Genomic DNA, 18232 nt, shown 5'->3' with positions numbered 1-18232 from the left:
TTTATTTCAAGGAATATAGAAATTTTAAATTCTTCTATTTTTTTTAAAGAATAAAATTTACATGTTTACTACTTTTACATATTTTCTGGTTATTGTCTATGTTTTAGGAAGTTTGAAAAAGGCATTCCCTTACCCTATTATATTTTTGTAACTTAAGACATGTATTTCGTCTTTTATTGTTACTATTGTGTTTACATTTATGAACATATTTTGTTTCACAATCTTACTTTTATCAAGCAGCACTTATTTTCGGGCACTATTATAATTAGTTTAAAATGTCAACTCATTTAATCTTCATTACAAGAAATCATTATGCTTGTTTGATGGGTCAAAAAACTGAGACACAAAAAAATTGTCACCTAAAATCATGCAGCCAGTAAGTGGACCCACTATTCAATCCTAGATAATCTGGCTCCATAGTATATGCACTTAACCATAAGGCTAGAAAAGACCACATGAAGTAGATCTCTAGAGGAAGTAGGCCATCTTTTCCAATATTATTTAATAAACAGGTGCTAGTTTTGAAGTTTGCCTGCATATTGTCAAACTATAATGAAATGGTTATCTAATTCCCTCTTATAACTGAGAATGTAAAACATATTGGTAAATTATATACTGCATGGCATTGCTTAACTTTTAAATGAAATGTGTGCCCATGTGTTCATGAGATGAGAGTAGAAGGTAGGGAAAAGTATCTGTTTAATTGTAGATCTGGCCATAATATCACCATATATCACTTATCTGGTGATAGTGACCTTCAGATAATGGGTTGATGGAGTTGTAATTTAAAATAAGAAAGTTTAATAGTAGCATGCATACATTTGGGGAAGCAATACTTGATTTAAGGATATTGACATGATACTTTTGGGAAATTTCTGTAGTAGAGTAGAGTTAAATTGTGAATAGAAAAATTGGGCAATTTAAAGTGATTTGTGTAAACTTTAGTATTAATATCCTAAAATGAGGCACAGTTAAAGAGAGAAGAATGTGATGGATCCTTTAGAGCAATAATTAGTTACCTATTCAGAGTCACACTCTATTTAGAGCTTTTATGGTAGAGGGTCTTACTTGAGAGATCTTATCCTGTAGTCACATGTTTAAATATATGTCATGTCTAAGTATTTCTGCTTTTCTTTGTGATACTTTTTGTTAGCTGCTTCAAATAGATTAACTTTCAGTGACACATGATTTTGTCAGGCAAAACACATGAGTGCTAATGATTTTTCCTTTAGAGCAGAAATGATGGATATAGCCTAAATTCACTTTAGAGATTCTTCAGAGTGCCAGTATTTCCTTTTCAATTTGCTTGAATGGCCAGTTTCTCTTCTGTAAGATTATGCACATATGTAACATAGTGTAAGCAGTTACTTACTTTTAAATAAGAAGGAGCTCTTGGAGCTGAGTAAAGACATTTTTTTTAAGAATCCATATAAATGAATAGCAGTTTATAGCTATAACTATCAAGTCAGATAATTTGGGTTGTTCAGAAAACTGAGTAGTGATGAGTGTACTCCCCACATGTGGAATTTGTTTTGTTCTACTTCTGTATTAGGGAGAGTAGGTCACATAATTTAGGATGTTTTAATATTACTTAAATTTAATCCATCGCAGCATAACATGGGACAGCAAATTATAGCCCTGGCTCATTTGGGGTTTATATATATATATATATATATATATATACACACACATATATATATACATATATTCTTCATGGACTGTTTCTCTGAAAGTGAGAAACACATTGATTTCATTTTTATAATTTTATTATTATTATTATTATTAGTCCTGGGGATTGAACTCAGGGGTACTCAGCCACTGAGCCACATCCCCAGCCCTATTTTGTATTTTTATTTAGATACAGGTTCTCATTGAGTTGCTTAGTGCCTTGCTTTTGCTGAGGCTGGCTTGAACGTGAGCGTATGATCTTCCTACCTCAGCCTCCCAAGCTACTGGGATTACAGGCATGTGCCACTGCACCTGGTTAAAATTAATTTTTAAATTGCTGTGATACTCCATAGTTCGTGTGCATTACTGGAAAGGACAACAGGTATTTGTATTAATTTTCTTTTAGAAATTGGATTAAATGAATCATTAAGTATAATTATGTTATTTATTCTGTGGCTTCAAATCTCTCTTGTGCTCCCTTTTCTTCCAAGCACATCCTGTTCTAGGCACAGGATGTCTTCCTGATGTCAGAACATTTTAAGATACATTTTATAAATTATTAACATTTTTAGTATAGACCTGAAACCATTTAGAGAATGAACTAAGAAAATATAAAAGTCTGGTCTTTGTAGAGTGAAGTGGCAGCTCATCTCTAGAACTGATTGGTAGCATTTTAATAATAGCAATTAACATTCAGAAAGGAAAAATAAATCCCTACCTTCTCATTTTCAGTTTTATATAACTTTACAGTTTGGCACTTGATGACTTCCTAGCTGTTCTTAGTATGAGATTAGATAATATAATGTAACAAACATTTATTGATTGCCTCTGGTGTTCTAGGTAATGTGCTAATTGACAGGAATGCAGTGATGAATATAACTGATTCTGCACTTAAGTAACTCACAGTCAAGTGAGGAATAGAATCAAAACATGTTTAATATGGGCAGTTGCTATGTTATTAATAAATGGAAAGGATGGCTGAAAAATGTTTAGTCAAAGAGATTGTGTCTGAAATATGCAGGGGAAGGAGGAGAGAAAAGGGGTTAGGTTGATTTTGATGAAATTGATTTTGTGTGTGTACTTGAGAACTGAAGTGAGGAGGACAGGGAAACAGGAACAGAGGACCAGCATAGAGGATAATAGGAAGAAAGGCACATGAGTAATGTAATATGTCCTGAAAATACAAGCAGACTTGTGTTGGTGGGAGTATAAAATAAAGAGGCAGAGGGAGATGAGCAGTGAGTCTGGAGAGATAATGAAACCAAATCGTGAAGAGTGTTTTTATGCCATATTTAGGAGCTTGAACTTGATTTCTTAGTCTGTGCTCTGGGAAGCCATTCAGAAGTTTTAAACAGGAGCCTAATCTGATTGTATTTAGATTTAATAAACCACTATGCTATCTGTTGTAGAGGATAAATTTGAAGGAAAATGCTTGGAGTCAGTGAGACCATTTGGGAAGTAGTTGGCACTATAAAAGGATTGATGAGGGCTTAAACTAGGACTGTGTTAATAGAAATGGAGAAGAGGAAATATTTCAGATTCTACATATTTTTATTGGGAAATATTAAGCACAGTATGACTTGATGCTTGGAAATGATCAGTGAGGGGAAGGAAGTATGCCAGGTTAATTATGTAACTGGGGTGACTACATGGATGGTGATGACACTGAAGGGGAGCTGTATGAATAAAAATACTTTAGGAGAAGATAAGGAAGTCAGTTTTATATATTTTGAGTCTTGACATGATAGATTTGCAGCAGGAGAGTTCTAATGAGGCAGTTGTCTTGTATCTGATGCTGTGAGATTAAATGGGAGTCCTGAGCTGAAAATTCTGAATTAAGAATTAATTGGCTTATGATTGAAACATGGGGCCATTTAGGGAGCATGTGTGTTTTGAAAAGAAAAAAAAAATGAGGGCAGAAGGTAGACTCTTGGGGAGCATTAATGTTTCAGAGTCAAGAAGAGAAAAAAGGAGCTTCACAAAGAAGACAGAGAAGGAGCTGACCAAAAATGAAATCATTAGTTGGTCAACATGAGGATCCTACTGAGATAGGAAACCACACATTTTTACATGGAAACATATCTGTATAGTTGTGATTTCCTTAGATGTCTTTGATGAGGGAGATCAGAATATAGCATTAATCTAAGGTTGAGATTTTATCAGAGTGGTATAGTTTGGGGAAACTAAAGTGTTAGAGAGGCTTAGATGGTCAGCTGTGCCAAATGTTGCATATTATGTGCCCTGTATTATGTTTTATGTACAGTTCTCATAGAAGATTCAAATTAAGTTCTTATATTCCTAATGCTCATAATATAGAATGGGCTCAAATACTTGTTGAATAAGTGAGTGAATACAAGTTATATACTATTATTCCCATTTTATGAATGTTTGTAAACTGGGCAAAAAGAGGTTAAGTAATTCACGCAACTGTTTAGCCAATAGGGATGAAACTGAGTCCAGAACAGGGAGATGGTAGAAAACTGAGGAATTCTGAAATTGTGAGATGTAATGCAAGGCATGAGAGATGTAGAAGAGGAGAAAAGTAAAATGTCGGAGTTCATTTTTTTGAAGTGGCATGATTTGGGGCAGTAACAGGGTCAGGCATGGAGTAAAGGATGATTATTATAGAAACTCTAACATCTATATAGATGTTGAAAACTTCTAAAGCTGTAATATAAATTTGGGTAGAGAGGAAGATTATGATACTGCCTCCATAAATAAGGAAGTATATAATTGAAGATCTATAAATGAAGCATTGGGAGAGTGGAATAAATAAATGCCATTTCCCTTCTTCAATTTCCAGCTTTTTGAAGATAGATTCAAGTTAGATTTGGTTTGTTGGAAGATAGGAATAAACTGGATTTGTTTATTATTATTTATTCCTCCTGTCCATGGATAAGGTTGGAATGCTTGGGGTCAATTTGGCATAATTCCCATGCTTATCTTTTTCTGCTACTTTCCTCAGCAGACATACTGGTGTTGGTGATTTTCATCTCTTAATGTAAAGCAAACTAGATGGGTTGCTGGTCGTTATTTGTGGTTCTCATTTGATATAAGAACCTCTGTTATGTAACAGGCACATTAACTGACAAATTATATTAAGTAAATTAATAAATCACCATCGATACTATAGGTGGACTTGCCCCAATTTTCTTTTATCAATGAACTAGATTAGATTATCTCATAGTAGTCAATATACAAAGTTTTTATGTGTTCATATACATGGTACATATTATTTGTATATTTTTCTGAGTAAATTTTTATAAATCTGGTAATTTTCACAGTTTGTCAGCTCAGACATAAAATATACTTAAGTGAGTAATTTTTAATTAGTGTCTTAATTTTATTATGATGAGAATTAAAAATTCCTGAGTATTAGTCTCTTAAACTTTCTGATGTATGTCCTGATAATCTGTTCAAAAATAAAGAATATTTTTAGGGTCACTTGGCTTTCTGTAGCAGAAACTAGTATATCCTTATTGGCTGTAATTGTTTAGATGCTGCAAATAGTTATTATTTTTGAAGTTATAAGAAAATTATAGGGGACTGAGTGATAGGGAACTGATTACCTTTATTCCCTCTTCCCTGTACCTCATACACTTTGTTTTAGAAGAAAAGCTCTTCAGTGCCTTGGGTGAGAAGACCTTTTCCTCTTCCCTTCAGACATGGATTGTGGGAAATTTCTTGCTGACTCAGAGATTGTTCAGGGTTGTTTTGAGTGTATTGAGCTAGAGTTATGGAATGGTTGAGAACTCAACCAATTCATATTTCTACCCCCTTTTTTTGGTGAATCAGCTTAGTGATTAAAGCTTATTTACTTTTAATAGATTTATTTTAACAAATATTAGTTTCAAAATTGAATTAGTGTAATGTGTTACATAGGTGGAATGTTCAACTATTTCGGTGGTAGAAAACCTAGAAAGTCAAAATATTTGAGCATTTGTCCAGATGATAATATTTTATTGGTAATTTATGGGGAGGAGAAAAAGGAGAAAGGAGGTGATCAGTGTATAAATTAGCATATAGAATATGCAAATTCACAAGCATTTCCCTAAACCATTTATATATTCAACATTTTGGTTTATTAACCTTTTTTAGCTGAAGATTATGTTAAGAGATGAAAACAGATTTTAAGAGGTTTTCTATTTTATAATAAATGACATTAGAACTATTTAAAATAGAAACATTCATTTTACCTTTCAGAATTAACTTATGACAGGAAGGTAAGCTGATAACCTAAAATTTTTCTCTTTAGATTTGTCACATTTTCTAGCTAATATGGTGAATCCATATCCCAAGGGCTAAGTTGTCCAGCTTTATAAAACCACTTTGCAAAACTTGATGTTTCTAATGGCATAAAGATCAAACCAAACCAAACCAAACTCTTAACACCTTTAATGGGAGAGAAACTATTATGGCTTATGAGGCTCCTCTCTAAGAAGGACATAGGGTCTTTGCCCAGTTAGAATTGGTAACCAGTAGTCTAAAAGGAGACTAATTAAAAGGAGACTCTTAGCAGAAACAGCCTCATTCATTTTTAGGGTTCATTTGGTATAAAGGGAGAATCAGCTTTTCTAGATTCCAAGGAGGTTATTGAAAATGTTAGGAAAGCCTAGAAAACTTTTCTGTACAGACCAACATTTTTGCCTTGCTTCCCTTGAAAAAGATATAAAAGAGACTGTCAGAAAATGTAATATAGATTATTAAAGGGGAAAGAAACCTTAGAATTCATCTTGTCTGATTTTTTATAGATAGAATTAATAACCTCAAAAAGCTTTATGATTTGGTTTAGATCATTGAGCTAGTTTGAAGCAGAAGCTATGAGTGCCTTACTGGGTTTGGTTGGTTAGAATTGTGAACAGTCATTGCTAAAATATAAGGAAGTTACAGGGGACTATATGGCAAAATAACTACCAGTTAACTGTACAGATTGTTCACTGTACCACACCCACTTTATTTCAGAAGAAAAGTTCTATTCAGTGTCTTGTGTGAAAATTTCTTACATCATTGCAAACAGAATTATGGGAAAATTTTTGCTACTTGGGACATTTCAACTCCTACTTTGGGGCTCATTTTTAGTAACTGGATAGTTGTTTTTCAGAATCCTAGTTTCAGAGACTTAATAAAAGAATATGAGAAACTTTAGGTGCAAAATAAAGGTAAAATGATGTGGGTTTAGTACTTTGAAATTAAATCAAACTATATTTTTGAGATGTTGTAGCAGTTACCCTCAATTTATATTAAATTGGATGGCTTTGGGAGTCATGTTTCTTTTACCAAAAAATAAATGTATCATGTCTTTTTTTTCTTTTAGAAGTAAATACAGCATTCTAATGTGCTCATCTATTATATTTAGAGTGATTGAACTCTTGCCTATCATGGATGAAGCCCTGAGTACCATTCCCAGCAGAGGAAAAAGAAGAAAAAAAAAATTAGCTAATATAGTTCTTAGAGAATGTATATCATTCCAGCTCCCATATAACTGCTACTTATTTAAAATAAGATTCCACTCTTATCTCTGTCAATCTTAATATAATAGAATCTCACTCAATGAAGATGTAAGAATTTATTTCATTGCAAATATGCATTCTTGAATTTTTATAACTTGTATCCCATCACAGACATCACTTGACATGGGAAAATTACTATAAAACTTTCATAAACATTTCAAATTGGTCTATTATAGGTAGACCAATATACCATACCATTGATATGGTAGACTTGATATACCATATCCCCTTATGTGATTAGACATATTTTTTAAAGTTTTCATATTAATACCTGACATGACTATTTGTACATAAATTTTGTCTAGTTTGCATTCTTACCAGTAGTGTACAATGTTTCCCTTTTCTCTACATCCTTACCAACACTTTCCTTTTGTAATAAATGATTAACTTGTACCTATTATAAGAGGTGTGAGGTGGTTTAAATTTGTATTTCTCTGATAATTAGTGATATTGAGTTTTTTTTTCATATACCTGTGAATGTTATCTTTTGAGAACTATCTATACATCTCCTTTGCTTTGTTTTTGTCTATCGTTCTGGGGATGTAATGAACCCAGTGACTCACACATGCTAGGGAAATGCTCTATCATTGAGTGACATCCTCAGCCCCTTTACTTCTTTTTTTTAAAAAATATATTTTTGGTTGTAGATGGACACAATATCTTTATTGTGGTGCTGAGGATTGAACCCAGTGCCCCACACATGTGAGGCAAGTGCTCCACCATTGAGCTGCAGCCCCAGGCCCTTTACTTCTTTTTTGATTGAGTTTTTTGGGGCACAGATAAGAGCTGATAGTTTTGAAGAAGCAGGTACCTTATCTATGCCCTTATACAAGGGAGACTTAATTTCTATTAATAATTTAGGTAACCAAACATCATTAGTGGTTGTAGAGAAATCTGACCGTTACCTGTCTCTGCTAATAAAGAACCAGGACTGCCTTCCAGAGACTTTAGTAAAATAAATTTCAACAGTATTCATCAGGGGAGAAATAGTTTAAAATATTTGATTATCAGACAGATACAAATTATAATAAGGTGCACAAATGAACATGTCTATAATTAGCTTCCTAAGAATAGCAAAAAGGTTGGTTAGTTCCTAATAGCTGATGATGAAAGTTATTAGCTGGATTTTTGGGTCAGTTTTAGAAATTGACACTTTTGATCTGATTTATAAAATTTATAAATTAGAAGTGTAAATTATTAAAGATATAATTTATTACATTATTAAAAATGTTTTCAAGTAGGAAAAAAGTACAGGTTGGCTAAATAGTGATAGTTTTTAAACTTTCTTAGTCTTGGAGTTCAGTATTTAGAGTTCCCTGATAGATTGTTAGAGTTAGAAATAGTGAGTTCATTGCTTGGCTGAATAAATAATTCATATGGCACAAAAGAGGCTTTTTCTTTCTCCCCAGTTCCTTTCTTTCCCATTTACATTCACTTTTTCTCTCTTAAAAGGCTCCTTTACAGCCAAAGAACAACTTTGTATGAATGTGCAATGGCTTGGGCATGGTTTCAACCTTGGTGTTAGCTGAATATCTGGGGTCACGTAAGAGAATGAAGAATCTGTCTTGGATGTGTGTTCTGTACTAGCAATTGGAAAGAAATATAATAGTTTTAGATTGATAGACCTTATCCTTATGTCAGTTTCCCTGAAAATTTCTTTTCAGCAAAATTATTTTTATTTTTGGATATAGAATCTTTCATAGTATCTGCCTTAAAACAAAATTAAGCTTTAAGGTTGAGATTTTACGTCATTGAATTTCTTCTACTTTTTCAGAAATGTTTTTACTTGATTAAGTAACAGTGTTAGCATTAGTCTGATAAAATTCTTGAATTGAGATTTTATAATCTTTATTTTCTAAGAATTTTGAGATTATAGTATTTATGTGGAATTCAATTTTTTCCTACCTTCTATTATGATACCAAAGTAGGAATTATTTTCTTTCTGCTATTCAGATCACAAGAGACTTCATGTTTGTTTGTTTGCTTTGGGGTCAGGGCGTTTGTCTAACTTTGACAATGACACTATTGGTGATTATGTTTATCTTTCATAAATAAACTATATACCCTTTTGGTAATAAGTATCTGATATCTTTAAGAGGTCATATAAAATTAAATTTTATGAAATTTGCATGTGTTCAACACACCTCAGAAAAAGTCTTTTGTGTTTATATAATAGAAATTTAAGGGAATGAACTATAATACAGACTCCTATCAATTGGAAATATTTATGAATTGGTATTTTGCTGCCTGTACAGTATAATTATACTTTACCAATATGCTATTTTCCCTTAAGGCTCTAAATAAGATAAAATATTATGTTTTGTATAATTCAGTATTATTTTATTGTATGTTAATTCTTCATATGACAGTATAACATACAACACATGTACTACATCTAATAATCCATAGTACATAGGATATAAATCATATCTAAATGCTTTATTTTGATATAACCAAAGTGTTTTATAACCTTTGTCTTTTTTTGAACTTCAAAATGATGATACCCTTATTTTCTTAAGACTCAGTGATTTCATCATCAATATTGACTTTATCCGTAGTCATTGTGATTTTGACACACTATGATTTTAAGTGCTAATAAATTGTGTTAATTTTGATTTAAACTAAGTGCAACCCATAGTAATTCTTAAGAATTTAAACTTTACTGTGGTTTTTCAAGATTCTGTTTCATTAGTCACAGAAACAAATTATTTTAACTTTTTATTGGGTTTTCAAATGCTGTTACTGGTATTAATGAAACATATTTCTAAGTAGGATGGTGAGTGTAACTCATCAATTGCTATTTAATGAGCCATCCCAAAGTTTAATGGCTTTAAACAACAGTAATTTATTCTAAGAATTTAGGGTTGACTGGGTTAGTCTTCTGCTTTGTGTGGTGTTGGCTGGGGTGCTAGGATGGCAGGGCAATCCAAAATTTCCTCATTCACATGAATGGCAGTGGATGCAGTCTGGCCTGGGAGTTTTGTTATTTCATTTTCTTATACATACTTCTCTGTGAACTTGCTTACATCTCCTCAGAGCGTGGTAGCTAGATTCTGAGGAGGATTGTTCCACAGCAAAGGCAGAAGCTGCGGTTCCCAATTCTGGGGTTACCCAGAGTCTGCCCAATCTGTTGGTCAAAGCAATTCCAAGGCCAGCCTAGATCAAGGGGGAAGGTAATGGGCTTTATTTCTTCATGCAAGATCACATTGTAAAAGAGCAAATTGATGGTACTATGGTTTGGCTGTGGTTTCAGGCATCTGCTAGAGATCTTGGAATATATTGCTGTTTGATAAGGGGAGCTACTGTATTTGCAATGGTAGTAGTTAAAAGTATGTTTTTAATGACTCATCATAATTCATTCAAAGTATCAGTGTTATCAAAACATTTTTATGGTTCTATTCTGAATATTTTATGATAGTCACATAGTTTATAGGAATTTTAATCTAAGCATCTACCAAATGCTAGAATTCTAAATAAACTATTCTGTATAGGCTGTTTACAGTATGGTAGGCTACTCATGAAGTGTTCAATTGAATTGACTAACTATACCTATTTGCCATGGTTCTGCAGTCTTTCTAATTTCCATTTTGCAGAATAATCTTGTGACTTTCCTAAGCAGTCATTTTAGGTCAATTCCATAATTTGTTTATGATCTGATTTACAAGTCCCTAGCCATAAGTATTAAGATACTGAAGGAAAAATTCCTGAAAAGATAATATGATTTTCTAATGGTAATTTTTTAAGGAGGGCATAGAGATAGCATAGTTTATTTTAAAAATCATGGTACTAAGTAATCAGATGTTTGAGTCTTTATGACTTGGTGGTGTTTGTTCTAGTCTCAGTGGTCACCAGTGCCACTCAGCAGTAATATTGTCAGTATAGAGTTTTGGTTACCATGTAAGGGAGTACTTACTGAAAACACATGTCCTGATTTGCTCTTGGATAAACATTGAGGATTATGTTAGTTTTAAACAATATCTGCAAAACTAAATAAAGTGTTTTATTTATGTAACAGAAAATTGAAAGAATAGAAATAGATATAAAAAGGAACTTTCGAACAGTAATAATAATTAGATATTTGAATATATTTCCTGGGGGATCGATGTTCGGGGTTGAACACAGGGCCTTGGATGTGCTAAGCGTACACTCTCCAACTGAACTACCCACCTAGAACCCCAGGAAAATATTTTAAAGAATTTGACTTATTGTGTGGGCATTGCTAAAAGTGGGAGCAGGTCAAAAGTAGACTTGGTTTTGTCAAATCTATCTGTTGAAAGTTAGGAAAATTTTTCATTTCCTCTAAAAAATCATTAATATTGGAATCTCATCTCATTTTCTCATTTTCAAGCATTGACTTTGTAAGTGATTTTTGGAAGCTTTTAAGTATAATGTAAAACACTCTTTTTTATACCCTCTTTTTTTATAGCACACACTGGGCCCCTTTAAAATGATCTATTTGTGTAGTACTTGGTTTGCTGAATATGTTCCTTTATATTACTGTATTTTCTTGATTTTAGAGATTGCCAGTTATAAGACATATCCTTTGATTCAAGACCAAGTCCTTACTCTCTTTTGTAAACTCCAAATACTTTGCTTGGGAGAGGGAGAAAATTTGATCTAAGGATTATTCTGAAGTCTTTTGACAGTACATAGGCATTGTAGCCATGTGTTGCTCTTCTTGACCTCTAGTACTTCCAGGATTGGTAATATAATTCTGAGGCACAACTGGGAATTACTTCAGCTCTATTACCTTTTCCTATTTAATTTTTTTCTAATTGTATTACATAGAAGTTAAATAACTTTTCTTGAAAGTCATCAAGAAGACTTTAACAGAGAGGTGTTTGTTACCTGTTGAGGATTTTCACTTGATATACCACTAAACATAAATGAGTCACACGTCATAGGCAGTTCTGCATATATAACTTTTTGTTTCAGTGCCACATTATAGTTACCTTTATAAAGACATGTTAAGAGGTAGTTAGGTATTAAAAATTGAGTTAAAATTCAACTGCGTGTAATTTTATCAATGCAAATAACTAAAACAACAGATAAGAGGGTATATTCTTAGTCATATCCAAGTTATGAGGATACACATGACTATTTATGCTCTCTCCGTTTTAATCATATGAGTAATATCTGACAAGATTCTTTTGATGTCTACCATTAAGACTTGAATTGAAAAACATTAGAGTGAAAAATATGCCTTTCAGAGTTGAGCAAATAGATTATTTCTTTTTACCTCCCTGTAGCAAGCGAAACCCGGGGCCCAGGGTTATGCCACGTGCATCTAAAGATGGCAACTGGCAGAGAGCAAATGACGTCCTGATTATGCCTGGAGAGAGGCAGGAAGCATTTACAATTGGCTGTATGATAACCAGTTCAGCCGCCTAGCACGTGGACAGATATACTTTACATGTATGCTTGAGCGAGTGATCGCTTGACCTTTAACAGGATTGGATGGACATATCTGGTTACAATTGCTTATGCATGAGACTGCTTATATATTGAGGGTGATATCTGAATAAAGCGGAAGCTGCTTCATGAACTTCTGAAGAGTATGTGTCTTTTGCCCCGCTGGTCGGGCCGAAAGAGCAAGAAGCAGCGGCGAGCCGCTTGAAGCAGCCCAGGCTAAGAAGCAGCGGTTTTCCGTACCTCCCAACAACTGTGTAAGAAAGAAAGAGCAGATAATGGATAATATTTTTGTTATCGTTAAAGAACCCAAGTGTTTGAGATTTTAGGCTCTACAATATTTGATAGACCTGGGATTATAAACCAGGTCTTTCAGACTTCTGGACATATATACTGTCTACTTACTATTCTTTCTTTTCAACAATGATCCATTTAATTATGAGTTAACTTCAATTTAATGAAATTCATTTATTTAACACATTTTTACTGAATGCTGTTATTGTACGGTAGGCTTTGTATTGAATGACAGCATAAGCCAGTAAATAAGATAGATATATGGTCTGTGTTCACATGAAGCCAACAACTGGGAAAAGTCTGGAGCTAAACATCTGGTTACAACTAAGAGAAGTGTTAAAAGATATGTTGTAAGGGGATATGCGAAAATATAATAGGAGAGTATGGATAGGAAAATCAGAGAAGGACAAGAGAAATAACTTTTCAGCTGAGCTAGGAAGAATCAGCATGAGTTAGCTTAAGCCTTGGAATTAGAAGAGTTAGCTAGAACATTGCAGGCAACAGAACCATCTTCAAGAATACAAGAAAAAGATGATGCATTCTTTTTTAGGATTTTGACCTTTATCCTAAGGGATATTGGAAAGCCATGGAAAGGTTTTAAGAAAGGGTGTGCCATGATTAAATTTCCATTTGAATAACATGAATCTGCAATAAAAGTAGAAGCAATTTTGCTAGAAGCTGTTTCTGCAGGCCAGGTTGAAGGTCATGGGTACAGCTGTAGAGTTGGAAAGAAGGGAATGGATTTGAAATTCAAGATGTAAAGTCTGCTAATTGACAGAAACGTAAAATTAGTATTACTGTTGTTCAGTCTATAGAATATGATGGTAAGATCACCTCTAAAATCCTTTCATAACTTTTGTTTAATGTGAGGAAGTAGTTATAGTATAGAATACAATTTAGAAAGCATTATTCCTTAAAAAATAAGGCATGAGTTGAGCTAATTCCTCTTATTGTTTGACTCCATTAAAATAATATAGGAGGAATTAGCATTTTTAAAGCTAAAAATGAAGTGATATAGATTTTATAATTTTCTAAAAGTAATTAAATAAACACGGTGATTTGTAGTTTTCTTATAGCTAACTAGTTACCAAATTAGTCTAATTTTGTATTTAAAAGAATGTTAGTTGATCCACATAAAAATTTATGTAAGTAAGACATACATTAGGTTGGTTTTGTTGTGTCTCAATGGTGTTTTTTAAAGAGTCAGATTGCTTTATTCCTTCTACCTGGTGTTGCCTTTCTCCCAATATTGTAGTTACAGAATGGCTACTGGAAGAATTAAATTCTCTTGACTTTATCATGGGTCATAGCTTCTTTTCTGTAAGCAGTTTCTGTCCACCCTTCACTTGTATGCTTGCTTCTCATTGGCTTAAATTTAATTCTGAATATACTAAAACTAGTTATTGACAAGGGGAATATGCTTACCATAATAGGTTAGACTAATTGTGGTCTACCCTTGCAGCCGAGTCAGTCTGCTTCCCCTGAGGTACATTGACTATTGGGAGAGATGGTAGATATAGAAATGAAATCATGAAGAAGGAGGGAACCATTGGATAGGCACGCAACCGGATGCACTAGAGGTCCATTAAGCATTCTGTACTATCCGAAACTTTTACTTATGTTAAATACCACTTTCCTTTCTTGAGCCTGTGTAAATATGAGGTTAGTCTCTGATGAATCTACTCTGTCTCTGTGTTCCAGAATCTTCATTAGCAAAGCTTTTATAGATTCTGAATTGAAGATAATTACCCTCTCCCAAAATTCTTATCATTTACTAGATACCTTTTTAATAGCATAAATGGTGTGGACCACAAATGAAGCAAAGGTAGTTCAGGGAAATACAGTTTCTTAAATGTTACTTGTGTGTGTATTTGTGTGTGTGTGTGTGTGTGTGTGTGTGTGTGTGTGAGTGAGTTCTTGGGTATTTGGAGGGACAAGTAACTCAGTGGTAGATGGCCTGCTTAGCATGTGTGAGGTCCTGGGTTTGATCCCCAGTTTGACAAACAGGCAAACAACAAACAAACCCAAGAGGTGTACTCTCTTTCTCCTCCACTCTTAAGGATTTTTGTATCATAATCTCTGTAGAAGGTAGTGTCCTATAGTCTGATTATATAAAGGTGAGAGGTGTGTGGGATCTTTATGTAGCAAAAAAGATAACTTACTTTAAAAATAAAAAAAAAAAACTATATACAAAATGCTAATTAGCTAAGTATCTATCACTTTGAATAAAATATTTAACCTGGTCACCATATGTTTCATTTATTTAAGTTTCTAGATTTCTAAATATTGTTCAGTATCTGGGTCACAGAGTCATTACAAACAAATCTAGGCCAAATGGTTTATGCTTCTCATTTTCCAGTTTAGTTCTTTTACCATGCTCTGGCTTTTCATTATTTGATTCCCTTTCAACTAAACCATATTTACTTATATTTGCACAGAACTGTGTTAATTCTTTGTGTCAAATTGGTCTTCTTATGTATTTTCCCCTAAATTAAGGTCACAAAGCAAATAAATGAGCTCTTGGCAGCTAAGTTTCAGAACTGTTGCTGTACAAAGGGTCACATATGTTAAATTACCAACTGCCATACTAAATATTCTGTGAAATCTTGTTTAAAATTCTAGGGAGAATCTTTGTTCTGTTGTATCACTTTTTAAAGATCCAACATTTATGGAATTTTGTATTGAGAGCCTCAGAACTCTGCATTAATTACCCTTTGTAAATTTAAAATGTAAAGTTGTTTCATACTTTAATACTAGATGGTGGAGCATTTTTCTTCAAGTAAAATGAGACAGTTTAAGTGCTATATAAAGAAGAGGCAGGGAAGAAGGAGAGAAGAAGAGATTAGCACAACAAAAAATTCACCTTCATTTACAAAGTGCTTTAGGAGCTAAAATTCCATTTTTGAAATATTTCTTATCATTGAAAGGGGTGTCCATGGTTTTTCTTTCCTTAAAATTAAGAACTTTGTACCTTTTGGGATTTTTAATTTTTTTCCTACTTAATTTATGATGATTGATTTTGCATATTATATCCATTGGGAAAGCATACAATGTTAGCATAGACACTTCCCCAAGGTTTCTGGATAAATTTAATGCTTTGTTCATCTAACATTATTGAACATTTGATGAATAAAATTTCCAAAAATAAATGCTTATCTTCTTTGGTTACTAAAACTTTTCATATCAACTGTTCTTATTATAAAATATCTTAGAAAGCTTTATATATTTTGATAACTTGGTATTATTGATTAATATTTAATACATTATCTTCAAGGACTACTAAAGTATGTTACAGGGTCATTTGTCCTTTCAAAAAACAATTCTCAGTAGCTATTGCTGCTTCGTGTTTTTGTAAATAGTGCCTTGTTTTTCAAAACTTATTATTAATTTGCATAGCTATTAATGTACAGAGAAGATTTCAGTGAATAAAGTCATATAATGAGGCTTCTTAATAGACTCAAAGAGCACTTCAGTGAATAAGTGCTTGGACTTTATGATGTTTGCTTTCACTTCACTTAGCACTCCACTCTACTTCATGTACCTACCTCTTTATACCATAGCCTCTTCATTTGCATGATACCTGGCAGTGTTCCAGATAGTTATTGTAAGAAGGAAGAACTTTGACTTTATAGCTAGACAGATAATGATAGTAATTATCCCTGGATCATTTAATAGTTCCAGGACCTTAAATAAGTTCATATCTGTAAAATGGGTATGTTATACCTATCTCTCTGAGTTGTGAGGATTAAAAATCAAGTGACTTATATGTAGTGTAGGGGGTGTTTTAACAAGTGTTGGTTCTCTTTCCTTATGCTTTTAAGATAAATGGTTCATAACTGAACACAGTAGCACATGCCTATAATCTCAACAACTCAGGAGACTGAGGCAGGAGGATTGCAAGTTCAAAGCCAGCCTCAGCAATTTAGCGAGGCCCTGAGCAACTTAGTGAGACCCTTGCTCAAAATAAAACATAAAAAGGGACAGGGATGTGGCTCAGGGGTTAAGTGGCCCTGGGTTCAATCCCTGGTACTGAGAAAAAAAAAAAGGAGACGAAAAAGAATAATGGCTTATCAACTTCAGAAATGGCATTTGACTATTTTAATGTGATGTTATAAGGATTAACTCATTATCTCTAAAATATGGTAGCTCTTAAGATATCTTTATTAATAAATATTAATATTAAGTTGGTTGATCATATGAGTAAAATGTGCTGGAATATTTTTGAAGAATGAAAATATAAATTCAGATGAAAGAAAAATATTGTTAAAATTTGGGAAACCTACTTTTCAGTCAGTAAGTCTAATCATATTGAATTGTTTTAGTAATAACCAAACCTATAAACCAGTGCAAAGTTAAATGGTGACGTAGAACCAAGTATTGTTGTCCTTTGATATATGAAGGGGATTGATTCCAGGATGCTGCAGGTACCAAAATCTATATATTCTCAAAGCCCCTTACAGAAAATGGACTATGTAGTATTTGCATATAACCTACCCAGTCCTCTCGTATATACTTCAAACCATCTCTGGATTACTTATAATACCTAATGCAATGTAAATGCTATTTAAGTAGTTGTGGTGTTCATGGAATAATGACAAGATAAGGGTATGTTCAGTACTGTTGTAACCATAGGTATAACTACTTTGTACCTGTCAGCAACAGTGAAATTTTTCTCCTGAATATTTGGAACCCATAGATATTGACCAAATTATGTACTTTTATTTTTTTTAAAGCCCAGCATTCTCAAGGCCATTTTGCATTTACTAGGGCCACAACAGTGCTACCTGAAACAATACTGTGTAAGTGCTCTAATAAATTGTGTATCTACTATTGTGTAACTTTTGTAACTTTTCATAGCTTTTATTTAACCCATTTCGATCAGATTACAAAATATAACTCATTTATGTATATACTGTGGTACTTTGATAGAACCAGAGTGAAAAAATGGAAATAAAAAATATGTATTCCTATCTAGACACTCAAAAAATATCCTCTCACATGTATATGAAATATTAACATGTTACTTGGTAACCAAATGGAATATAAGTAAAACCCATTAAGAGTATATTTTTTGTTTTAATAGAATAAGATAATCTTGGTTTTATATGTTAAAATCTTGTCTTTTAGTAATAGGTAAGAATATTTTATGCCCTTTTAGTACATAGGCTCTGGGCAGTGGGGTACAGCTAAAAGTGGTGACTATCAGGTGAAGGGAGGGTATATCAAATTTGTTTGACATCACTGACCAAAAAAGTTTTGGCGAATGATTTTATATGTTGCCTAATGAGTGCTCTGACGTCTGAGACTAGTTGAATCTTTAAAAGTACGCTGTATTCTCATAAACATTTTGT

General features: G+C 33.1%; 1 protein-coding gene and 1 long non-coding RNA gene across 5 annotated transcripts in view; one reads left to right on the top strand and one right to left on the bottom strand.

Annotated features, from left to right (window-relative positions):
* Window positions 1-18232, top strand: part of ZEB1 (zinc finger E-box binding homeobox 1) — a 159697-nt gene that overhangs the window by 17858 nt on the left and 123607 nt on the right. The window lies entirely within an intron of this gene.
* Window positions 7806-13403, bottom strand: LOC306641050. Its single transcript, XR_013758003.1, has 2 exons — window positions 12831-13403; window positions 7806-12417 (listed from the first exon to the last, which is right to left on the bottom strand). It is a non-coding gene; the product is annotated as an uncharacterized lncRNA (long non-coding RNA).

Source organism: Sciurus vulgaris (genome assembly GCF_902686455.1).
Source record: "Sciurus vulgaris genome assembly, chromosome: 12".
NCBI lineage: Eukaryota > Metazoa > Chordata > Mammalia > Rodentia > Sciuridae > Sciurus > Sciurus vulgaris.
Note: the sequence above shows the minus strand (reverse complement) of the source record. Positions and strands in the feature narration are given on the sequence as shown.